Here is a 10,288-nt window from a genome sequence, read left to right as displayed (position 1 = left end):
GTGCAGGTAACCCCATGGAGGCTCATGATGTCCATAGCTGGGCTGAAGGTTTCATTTTAGAAGCTTCTAGTAGACTCTGCTTGGTAGTGCTGGGCAGAGCTGCTGCTCTTGGCCAGTTCATGGCAGATACCTGATAAAATGCCTTTGAGATGCCATGAACAATATAAAAAATAAAATGCAGACATCATGATGATTGTTTGATTCAGAAATTTACCCAGCAGTATCCTAGAGGAATGGTGAAGAATATCTTACTACTTTCACTTCTGCTGGGTTTTTGTTATCTGGTCTCCCAGTCAGAACTGCTGAACAGATGCCACCTGGAAACTGAATGACTGCAGATCATTCATGGGAACAACCTTGGTGTAATCATAAATGTCATCACACAACATTATCTGGAAAAGGTAAATGAGCTGTGATCAAAACTGTGGTTTTGGCTTCATGAAATATTAGGATCTAGGAATGTGAAATCATGTTTGTCTCTAAGACTGCAATCAGTTGGGAAGATGTTTTGTGCAATACCATCTTGCACAGAAAAAAAATCATGTTATTTCATGTAAGATTAAACCTATGTCATGAGTTGGGCTTGTGAGTTGAGCTGCCCAACACATGGCTTTGGAAGTTCTGACAAGAGCTGCTTCATGCCAAATTTCTACCCTTCATTGCAGTTAACCATAATGTTAGAAACCTAAAAGATCTACCTGGAAACTCTGCTGAATGAGCAACCTTCTAAAGATGGTGGTCTGTTGAGTAATGAGACGTTATGGATCAAGAGTACATACAGAGGACTTTGGAATATAACAACTTGATACAAGTGAGATTTCCAAAATATATGAAGGAATTGTGACAGTATGCAAGAAAAAAAAAACAAGTGTTTTTGGGGAATGTTAGGCTAACCCAATCCAGGTGTGTCTTTCAAAGCCAGAGGAGTCATTAGGCTCAGTCATTAGGACCAGCTGTGGGCATGAGGTTAGGTTTAGAGGGCAGCTCAGCTTTTACTTTGGATTTTGTAGAAGGTGGTGGAGAAACTGTGCTTGTCTGGAGCATTTCTGCTGATTAAGGTAATGCCTTTTATGGTGTTTTCTTCTTTTTCCCCATACTGAGATCCTTAAAAAACAAGCCTCTGCTTTAGCAGTGTATGAGATGTTCTTTAAGGTGTTGAAAATAGGCAGAATTTGTGCTTTCCACGTCGTTCTGGCACAAGTGTTTTCAGACATTGAAGAGCTGTGTGCTAGGTACTCTGATTAATGAAGTGCTCTTTGACAATTAATTTTTCAGATTCTATTCATTATTTCATACCAAAAGAAGAAAAAATAAATGTTAATGTTGAAAGCTTAGCTAAAATGCAAAAGAGGGACAGGGAATTCAAACAACTGTGAAGAATAGCAAACATCAGTTCCTGGGTGTTGGTGTCAGGGATTTCCATCTCATGTTTTCATTTCCCTGTCTGCAGAAATGAGGTTTTTTCTATGGAAGTGAGAAGTTCTCTTCACTCTAAAGTCTCAAGTAACCTGAAAGTCAGATGCTTTTCAGAGTAGATTCTTTTTGATGAAAAGCTAGCAAGAATGAACAGAGGTTTGTGCTGCACTGGGCTCCTGCATTTACAGTGACACCACTAATAACAATCCATGTCTGTGATAAATATATAGAAATTTCTCACATGGGAAGGTTGGTCAAAGAAAGAAAAAAATTCTGTTGAGAACAGTACGTGTGGTAGTTGTGTTTGGTTTCCTCGAGCTGTATGGAGATGTTTATCTTGCTGCTAGAGGCTGAAATCTGTACAGTTTAAGAAACAGGTTGTTCATGTATAGAAGCTGTCAGCTCAGTTTATGGCCAGCCCTTGGACTCTCATCCATGATGTGATTCCCACGTGAACAAGCTCATCCTTGTTGGTACACAGGAAAATAGAGAGTTTCTGCTGGAGAATAACATGGAGTCTTTAAACTGCTGGTGGGGTTTGTCAGAATTGGTTGCAGGGTGCCTACGTTTTCCTTTGAGAGAACTGCAATTTTCTGCCAACCCCTCCTGAAAAAAAAATCTTAAGCATTATATTATATATGGTTTAAGGAATTATCAACTGTATGAAAATACGTGCCTGTTTCTGCATCATTTTAATGGCCTCTAGGAGTCTTATTTCACTTTCCAATGCTATCCAAAGGTATCATCACTACTGCTGTTGTGTTGTAGTGAGTGCAGAGTGTGCGACCTGAGGGTGGCCTCCAATGTTTCATTCTATTTTTTCATTAATGTTCATCGCATTGATAAGCAGGAAAATAATTGTTGTGATTTTTTTTTTCTTTAATTTTTTTCCCCCTTATTTTTAAATCCTGGGCATCCATTCCTTCCTAATGAACGATGGGACTCTGATGCCTGAAGGCGATGCCTCCTGTCCTTGGTTTGCTTCTTTTATTTATGGGTTCAATATATGAGCCAAAAGCAAAATGTTTTCTTGGACTCGAGAGTGTTTCCTTTGGAAACTTGGTGAAGAGGAAGGCTGAAGCAGAGCTGGAAACACGTCAGACGGGAGGCATGCTCTCGCCTTTCTCAGCACTAGGTGGCAGGCAGGGTGTAGGGATGCGCTGTATAAAAGCAGCTCGGAGCACCCGCCCGGAGACACCGAGCGGTGCCAAAAGCGAAGTTAATTTGCAGAGACGCAGAAGTAACTGAGCAGTGACAGGCAGTTCGCTGCGGGAAAACCTGGGTGAAAGGGACGGGAGCTGAACAGACACTGAGCTTCGAGGAGCTGCCTGTGGCAAGCACTGGCTGGGCAGGGAGAGGGCACAGATGATATGGATGTCAAGCCGGAAGCTTTTGGCTGGGTGTGCGAGGAAAGACACTAGCAAATGCTTGCTCCAAACATAATACAAATAAAATCACAGCACTCTCTTCTATAGTTTTGTTGTTTGTTTGTTTGTTTTTTTAATGTAGATGGCGAAAGTACGCAATAATTGTCAAGCAACTGCAGCTTTCAGTTTTGGTTCCGTATCCCACAGGGCTGTTACCAAATTTATCTTCCTAACTGTAACAAAGAGGCAACAGTGGCAGCTCATATACATATTTATAATTAAATGTATGAGCAAAAACAAAACCAGTGCTTGGAAGGTTTCCACTAACAGGAGCCAAGCTCCCTCTCAGTCCTCAGTGGCAAATGCAGCTATCCTCTGCCTTATTGCAAGGGGAGTTCTGCTGGTTTGATTTTATTTAGAGGGGGAAATTATATACCACTGATCCACGCCTTTAAACTCAAGCAGATGCTCGTGGCATCCCTTCAGGGAGTGCTGCTAACTGAACTCTCTTCCCTTTTCAAACCTGGGTTTGCTGCTGCATGTGGGAGTGGCTCTGGCTGTGGCTCCCCATGGGGTGGTCTTGCAGTGTTAACTTGTCCATATTGCTTCTGCATCAAACAGCAGCTTTGTGAAGAAAGAATGGGGAATAAAAAGGAAAAAAACAGGTCTGCAGGAAATGCCATGTCTTGTTTAACTTCTTCCTGCTAAATATGAGGCAATTACAATGAGGTCATGTGCAGGAGCCTGGAGTATAGCAGTGATGCAATGAGAGTAATTGCAACTGCAGCAAGCTGGGACCTTGTCCTTTAACTCTATAAAAGCTATCAAAGAACAGCCTCTAATTGATTTAATGTTATCCATGATAGTCTTCCACTTGTGTTTCATGAAATAGCACACGCTCATTGATATTGCTCTGTAAGTTTTGAATTCAAACCCCTTCCAAGAGCAAGGAATGAACAATTTTTCAGACAACAGCTCTTGGTGTCTCCTAATTGGGATGCTGTGATGGGACAGATGTGGAGTTCTTGGCTAATCGCCTTCGAGAGAAGCAGGTAGGGTAATGAAAGGAGTATTGATCTGTGTACTAGTGAACATTGCTCCTTTGAGTTAAGGAGATTGATTGATGATATTCGAGTTTCTTCAGTTTAAAGACGATAAAGGAGTTGGTGTGTTATTGCAAGGAACATGGCAAATCCCAATTTCATCAAATGCCTGCCACTCCTCTAATGTGATTCAAAAGCAAACATAAATCTTTGATTCAGGCCTTACTTCATGGATATTTTATTATCTTTACTCCACTGGATGCATTTTTGGCAACTTAAGACAATCTTGAGCTTAAATGTCATGGGAAAAGCAACTGACAACAGAAGACTTTTGGATTTTGACTGTTACTGTGCATTCGCTCCATGCAAACAGCATGACATACTCAATTTCAGATGCTACTAAGAGCTCTGAAAAGACACTGCATATTGCCTCCATTGTAGGCAGCTATATCAACAAAATCTTTGAAATGTATTGCTGCAGTATCAGTGGGATTTGTAACAGGCCTGGGTAGTTTCATCACCTTTTGAAGAAAAGCCTAGCATTGTTTAATGAAGAAGCAAACAAAGCCCCAGATTAACTGAAATGCAACAAAATCCAGTTTACAATATAAAGAATGAAAATCAGACCTATTTGTATAAACATGATGCTTCTCTGAAGCATGACTTCTTTTAAGATAGCTAGTTAATCAAAATTCCCTAGAAAATAGGGAAATGTATCTTTCATAGAAGTGCAAAGCGACAAGAAAACACAAGCAAGCCGTTAAAAGAATCCTGAATAAATAGCTTCAAATTATCATGTGCTTGCAGAGGAACAAACAGTTCCTGCAGGAAGAATTTGAGACTTTTCTTTCTGCTCCAGCAGTCAGCTTCCTATGAGTGTTATAGGTAATAGGGGGAGTTTTTAAAGTTATTAAGATGGATCCCGTGTGCGTTCAGACGTTCACTGTGAATTTATGACTTGGGTTCTTAATAGCATGACACCATCGGACAAAATACCAGGCTCTTCATTTTATACAAGTGGCCTGTCCAGCTGAGCTCCGTTTATTCTGTTTCACCTCTAATTTTGCCTTGCTTTGACTGTATTAAGGAACCATTAGTTATCATGGTGAACAAGAAAAAAAAAAAAATACAAACAGAAGTGTCAAAATAGAGATTGGAATTTTCTTTCATCTTGATTGTTGTTCTATTGATATCTGTTGTTAAATGCATGTCTGCATGTTCGTGCACTGTAATACTTTGAAAAACTGTGATTCCAGGAGTGATCCCTTCACACAGTTTTGTATACAAGCTGAAATATCTACAGGCATTTTTAATTGAATGCTTAATTTTAGGCAAGGGTCCAATTCTACTTTTGCCTACATGTGTGTTGGCACAACTCCTTACCCTTCTTCCTGCTGCTCCCATGCCCTGGTTGCAGACCTGGTCAGCAAGAACATTCTTTTAATAAAAGGGGAGGTTTCATCATATTTCTGGCAACTTAAAAGGCTTGCTCAACTGGGGGTACTGGGAATGCTCAGCTGCAATTAATCATTTTATTATTCTGTTCTTATGTAGTTGGTTTTTAAATGTTAACATCTAACGCTGTCATCAAGCTATTGCTTCATATGGATATAAAGCCCCTTGAGTGAGGTCAGGCACGTTGGTTTAAGCATGATTTTTATATCCAGTCATTGATGTGGCAGCGTTGAGTCTGGCTGTTGGGCTCACCGGTTACTTCTGTTTGGCAATCGGCTCATAGCTCACAATAAAATCGGTGCTGCCATTTTACTTTCAGTCCCATCATCTTTGGCAGGGGGAAAGGAAGAAAGGAAGGAAATAATGAAAAAGAATATTAATTTAAAATTTTAATTTGTTCAGCAGAGCTTTGGGAAATGCAGAAACTTTCACTCCCAGTACGTTCAGCAGAAACAGTGCATATCTCTAAATATGGCTGGAGCAGTGATGCATGCTGTTATTAGTTAGTCATTACAAACAAAATCTTGAATAAAGACAGTTTAATTAAATGACTTTCCTATTCCATGCCTTTCTCCATAAAATGTGCATTCCAGCAGGAAAGGAGGCTCCGTGTGCATCCATCACAATACATAGCTCACAGCTTTGCTTTCTGTGAGAAAAGTGGATGAAAAATAAGGATTGTTTCTTCCATACCTCTCTTCCATCCTTCAGTGGAACTTGGGATGATTACTGCTTTCAGCAAGGACTCGGATACTTTATTCTGATTATAAGAGTATAACTAATGTTCATTGCAACACACATCTGCATAACTACACAGACATCGTGCAGCTTCAGTGGTAGTAGATCTTGTACAGAGCATAAGTGGCAATAAAATTCCAGGAAATATTCATTTTCAGGTGCTAAACTCTTTCAGAAGGATGCGTGTTAGGAGGTCATGAGGCTCATCCTTTAAGTGGTTGTCATATCTCATTCTTAAAGCCTGAACAGTCGGTAAAAAGGGATTTCTGCAAATGAAATATTTCAGTAGACCACATTTTTAGCACAAATAAATAAGTCTAAATGGGATGTTAGATGGTAGACCTGTCAGGGCGCTTTCTTTAAAGTCTACAATATAGACAGGATTGGTTTTCATGAATGTGATGAATATTTTTTCAGAAGGAGGAATAAAAGGGGAAAGAACTGGTTGTTCTAACTTAGTCTAATGTGATGGTGGAAAGCCCAGTAAAAATCAAATTTGTGTGTGAAACACAGAGATTAATGGTGCAGTCAGACTGTCCAGTGTGTTTGAAATATGAAGCTAAACTGGGTGATGGCATTGATACTTGCAGTCTTTCCGTCTCTATGAGAAACGAGTGTTAAAACTGCATCACTTCTCAATTTTCATCTTAAGAACAGATGTTCATATAGTAGTTGTTGAAGTAAACAGCATAGGATGGGAGCTGGTAGGGAAAGAAGTGAGGTACGTTGTATTTGAATGATCAGTCAGCTTTAGTGCTGCAAAAACTGGTGAAAACTTGCTCAAAAACATTTTGCCTTGTTTGAGTCTTCATCTGCTTAAGTCAAGTAACATGAAAGTCACATAGTGGTAGAATGAGGCTGAAAAAGCACTGATGAAAGGGAAGTGCCTGTAATCTTACTAAGTCCAGCTGTGTGTGTATCATCCCAAACTTATCCTAGCATTTGTTTCTTCACAACCTTTCTAACAGCAAAGCAAACTCTTCTAGAAACCCTATACGGGATGTGTGTGATCTGTAGCGTGATGTATTTATTATAAGGTAGTTTGCAGTTTGGTAGTGAAGTTGGGTTGAGTGAATGTGCTGCAGATTGCAATTAATGATATTATTTCCCAACAGCAAAATCTTGTACTGTTTTTTTTTTTACTCTAAAGTTAAGTGTTTTCCAAAGAATCAAGTGAAGTAATGTCACATTATTTATGTCCTTGTTTGAAGCTGTATCATCTAGTACATAACTCCTATCAGCAGCTCTCTTACTGAGCAGGATTGCTGCTATCAACGCTGCTTTTATATTAGATTTTTATTTTATACAAGCGTACATTATTTTTTTTCCCCCCCAGCTTTGTATTGTTTCTTTCATTTGCTCATTCTTGCAAACCCTTAAGACAAACAGCTGAGATTGCTGGGGGTGAGGCAGAAGCATTCATCACTCCAAATTCTGGTGCAAAAACCCAGGGGATCAGTGTGACTTCTGCATGCTGAAAGACATCTGACTTTATAGTTCAGGAAAAAGGAGGGGAGGAGGGAATTCAGTTGCTGCTTTCACAGAGGAGAAACAGGATGAAAAACGTGTTACAGAAATAGAAAATTGGAGGTTTATCTGGAATTACTTCTTTTAAATTCCCAGGTGAGCTGAAATCTTCCTTAAGAAAAGGGGCAGGCCCTGTTACATTCTATTTGATAACTCCCACTGTAATACCTAGCTCTGATGCAGCAGTTCATATGTAGGGTCCTCAAGGCACTGCTTTTTAACCTCTGCTTTATAGATAAGATGACTAACATTCAGGAAACGTGAAGAAAGGTGACAGCAAGTGTCAGACACCTGAACCCTGTGGGTTTTTTGCTGTGGGTTTGAATTTCACAGTTCCCTGATGGTATGTAATTACGATAGGCTACTCTGTCTTGTAACTAATAATTTAATTCATCCTGGACTAACTGTTTCTCAAGTAGAAGAGTGGTGATGGATGCTGCTTTCTTGCCTGGGTGTCTTTGCCCAGTCGCTGCACCTGCAGGGTGAAGAGCTGGCTGGCAGCTGGGGGAGGGCAGCTCAGCACTTAAGGTTGCTGCTCCAGCTGTGCCTTGGGGCATCCCGTGGGTCCCTGACCCTTCTCCTGTTGGGCAGAGCAGCAGAAAGAAATACAAATAGGAGCTGTGCGGAGCACGCTCATTGGAGGCTTGGGACAGTTTTGGTAGATTTATGCCCTCAGCATGTCCAAATAAATCTTTTCATTTTTAACTTCAAGAATTTACTGCTTGATGGGATATCACTGAATGCAGTACTTATCGTTTTCCCGGAGCTGACAAACTGACAAATGCCCATAGTGCTGTGTGGCATTTAAGCCACCCTAGCCCACACTACCAACAGCAGGAACACTGAAGATTCTGTTTCTTCAGCAAAATATGGCCCTGTGGATGGCTCAGAATAACACCAAGCAAGCACACATCCAACAAATGTGCTGCTGTGTTGGGCAAGAGGAAAAGTTTGCTGCCGTCATGTTGGAGAGACAACTGTCCTAGCTACAGAGTGATCTGTGTCCAATATATGGCTGGAAGATCATCTATGACCGTTGTGGCCTAGCACAACCACTTGGTTTGAGAACACCTGGGATATTTATACAATGGGGCCAGTGTGTGCCTTCGTTGTGAAACAAGTGGAAAACATCTGCCTCGGCCCAAGCAATTTTCATTTTTTAACTGCCACAGCAATCTCTGAGAAGTTGTATGTGTGTCATTGAAAGGAGTGGCAAACCATGAAGAGACATTTCACAGAGTAACTCAAGTCTGCAGAGCTATTGCAATTCAAGAGAGACTATGGGCAGCGTGTTATTACAGGATAGCTTGACTACCCACGTTTCTTGGCATACTTGATCTCCTTAGGGAATTTAAATATTGAACTCCAATTAATCTTTGAAGGATGCACGTAAATGCAGGAAAGTGAAAGCAAACAGATCCTAGTTAGATGGGCTTGGGTAAGACTTTTCTTGCACAGTTTCATTTCCTGAGTTGAAATCCTCCTTAATTTCTTTTCCTCCCCACCAGCCTGAGTCCTCCTGCAGTGCATTTGCCCATCTGCAAAGCCACCAGCCCTCTAGAATTAAGTCATATTGACCCAAGTCACAGCATTGAGCTCTTCTAATGTCACACTCCTCTTTGGGTCAATTGCACCATCTCATAGCCAATTCTTTATTTTCAAAGCTGTTCCTTTCACTCCTGTAAGGCGCAAGTGTTTTAGTTGGGGAGAATTTTGAGGAACTGCTTTTGTTTCACAATGCAAGTTGTGAATTATTAAGTCCTTTGGCCTTTGTGTGCCGGTGGACCTTTCTTTGATATGGTTAAACACCTGAGAGGTGAGCCTCGGGGCTTTCCTCACTGTGGGGTATAAAATATGGATTGTTTCTTACAGTAGAAAAACCCCTCACCTTTGAAATGTGTTCAGTGAGAAAAGTGTACAAGGTTACTGCAGCCCTAGGGCGACAGTAATGTAGGCTCCACGAGCTACACAACTTTGACATTGTTTTTCTTTTTGAAAACAAAAAGCTGCAGCAAAACAGAGCTCTGCACTTTACTTATCAGTGGGTGACTTACCGAGATCTGAGATACAGTGAACTTCGTGATTTAATGTCTCAAAACTAATATATCACTAAGGAGTTTGATGCGTTGTTTTCATAAGATGAAGACCTTTGCTTTTAACTAAAAGGAGATTGGGAGAACACTTTCAGGTGATGGCAATTATCCCTTCTGCTGATTTGTACTACAGGGACTCCGAAGGTGCAGGGCAAGTTGCACTGGCATTTGGTGGGATCTATCAAGGCTGCACTGCTCAGCCTTCTGATCTAGCTGTCTTTTCTTGATGAGACTAATGTAATGACAATTGCAAATCAATATTACATTTTTCACTGTTTATGTATTATTGATTAAAAAAGACAGTTCTGTTTTACTAATGCCAGCTGATTGATCCTCAGCTTGCTCAACTGAAAAATACTAAACATCCTAAAAATACAAACTGTATTAGCATTTGTTGCCATGCTGTAATTTGTAGGAGGTTAGATATTTCTCTAGGACAAAATATAGCTATGCAATGCAACTTAAGGCAAACCTTGGAAACTGAGCATCTCTGCTTTGCTAACAAATCTGGACAAATTCAGTGCCAAAGGACACTGCAGATGTTTCTTGTTCTCCTTTACCTTCAGTATGCAGCACAGAAAAGCTGTCCCATGGAGCAGGGCATTTTGTTACTATACTTTTGAAAAGCAAATAAAGCCAACTTCCACTT

The 10,288-nt window shown here is 40.5% G+C and overlaps 1 long non-coding RNA gene across 1 annotated transcript in view; it reads left to right on the top strand.

The window, feature by feature from the left end:
- Positions 1-967: 967 nt before the first annotated feature.
- The window catches only part of LOC109369535, an 81,402-nt gene continuing 72,081 nt past the window's right edge, over positions 968-10,288 (top strand). Inside the window, exon 1 of the long non-coding RNA XR_002118700.1 lies at positions 968-1,058. This is a non-coding gene — a long non-coding RNA (uncharacterized LOC109369535). The remainder of the gene's footprint in view (positions 1,059-10,288) is intronic.

This window comes from Meleagris gallopavo, chromosome 11, assembly GCF_000146605.3.
Source record: "Meleagris gallopavo isolate NT-WF06-2002-E0010 breed Aviagen turkey brand Nicholas breeding stock chromosome 11, Turkey_5.1, whole genome shotgun sequence".
In the NCBI taxonomy this organism is placed as follows: domain Eukaryota; kingdom Metazoa; phylum Chordata; class Aves; order Galliformes; family Phasianidae; genus Meleagris; species Meleagris gallopavo.
Note: the sequence above shows the minus strand (reverse complement) of the source record. Positions and strands in the feature narration are given on the sequence as shown.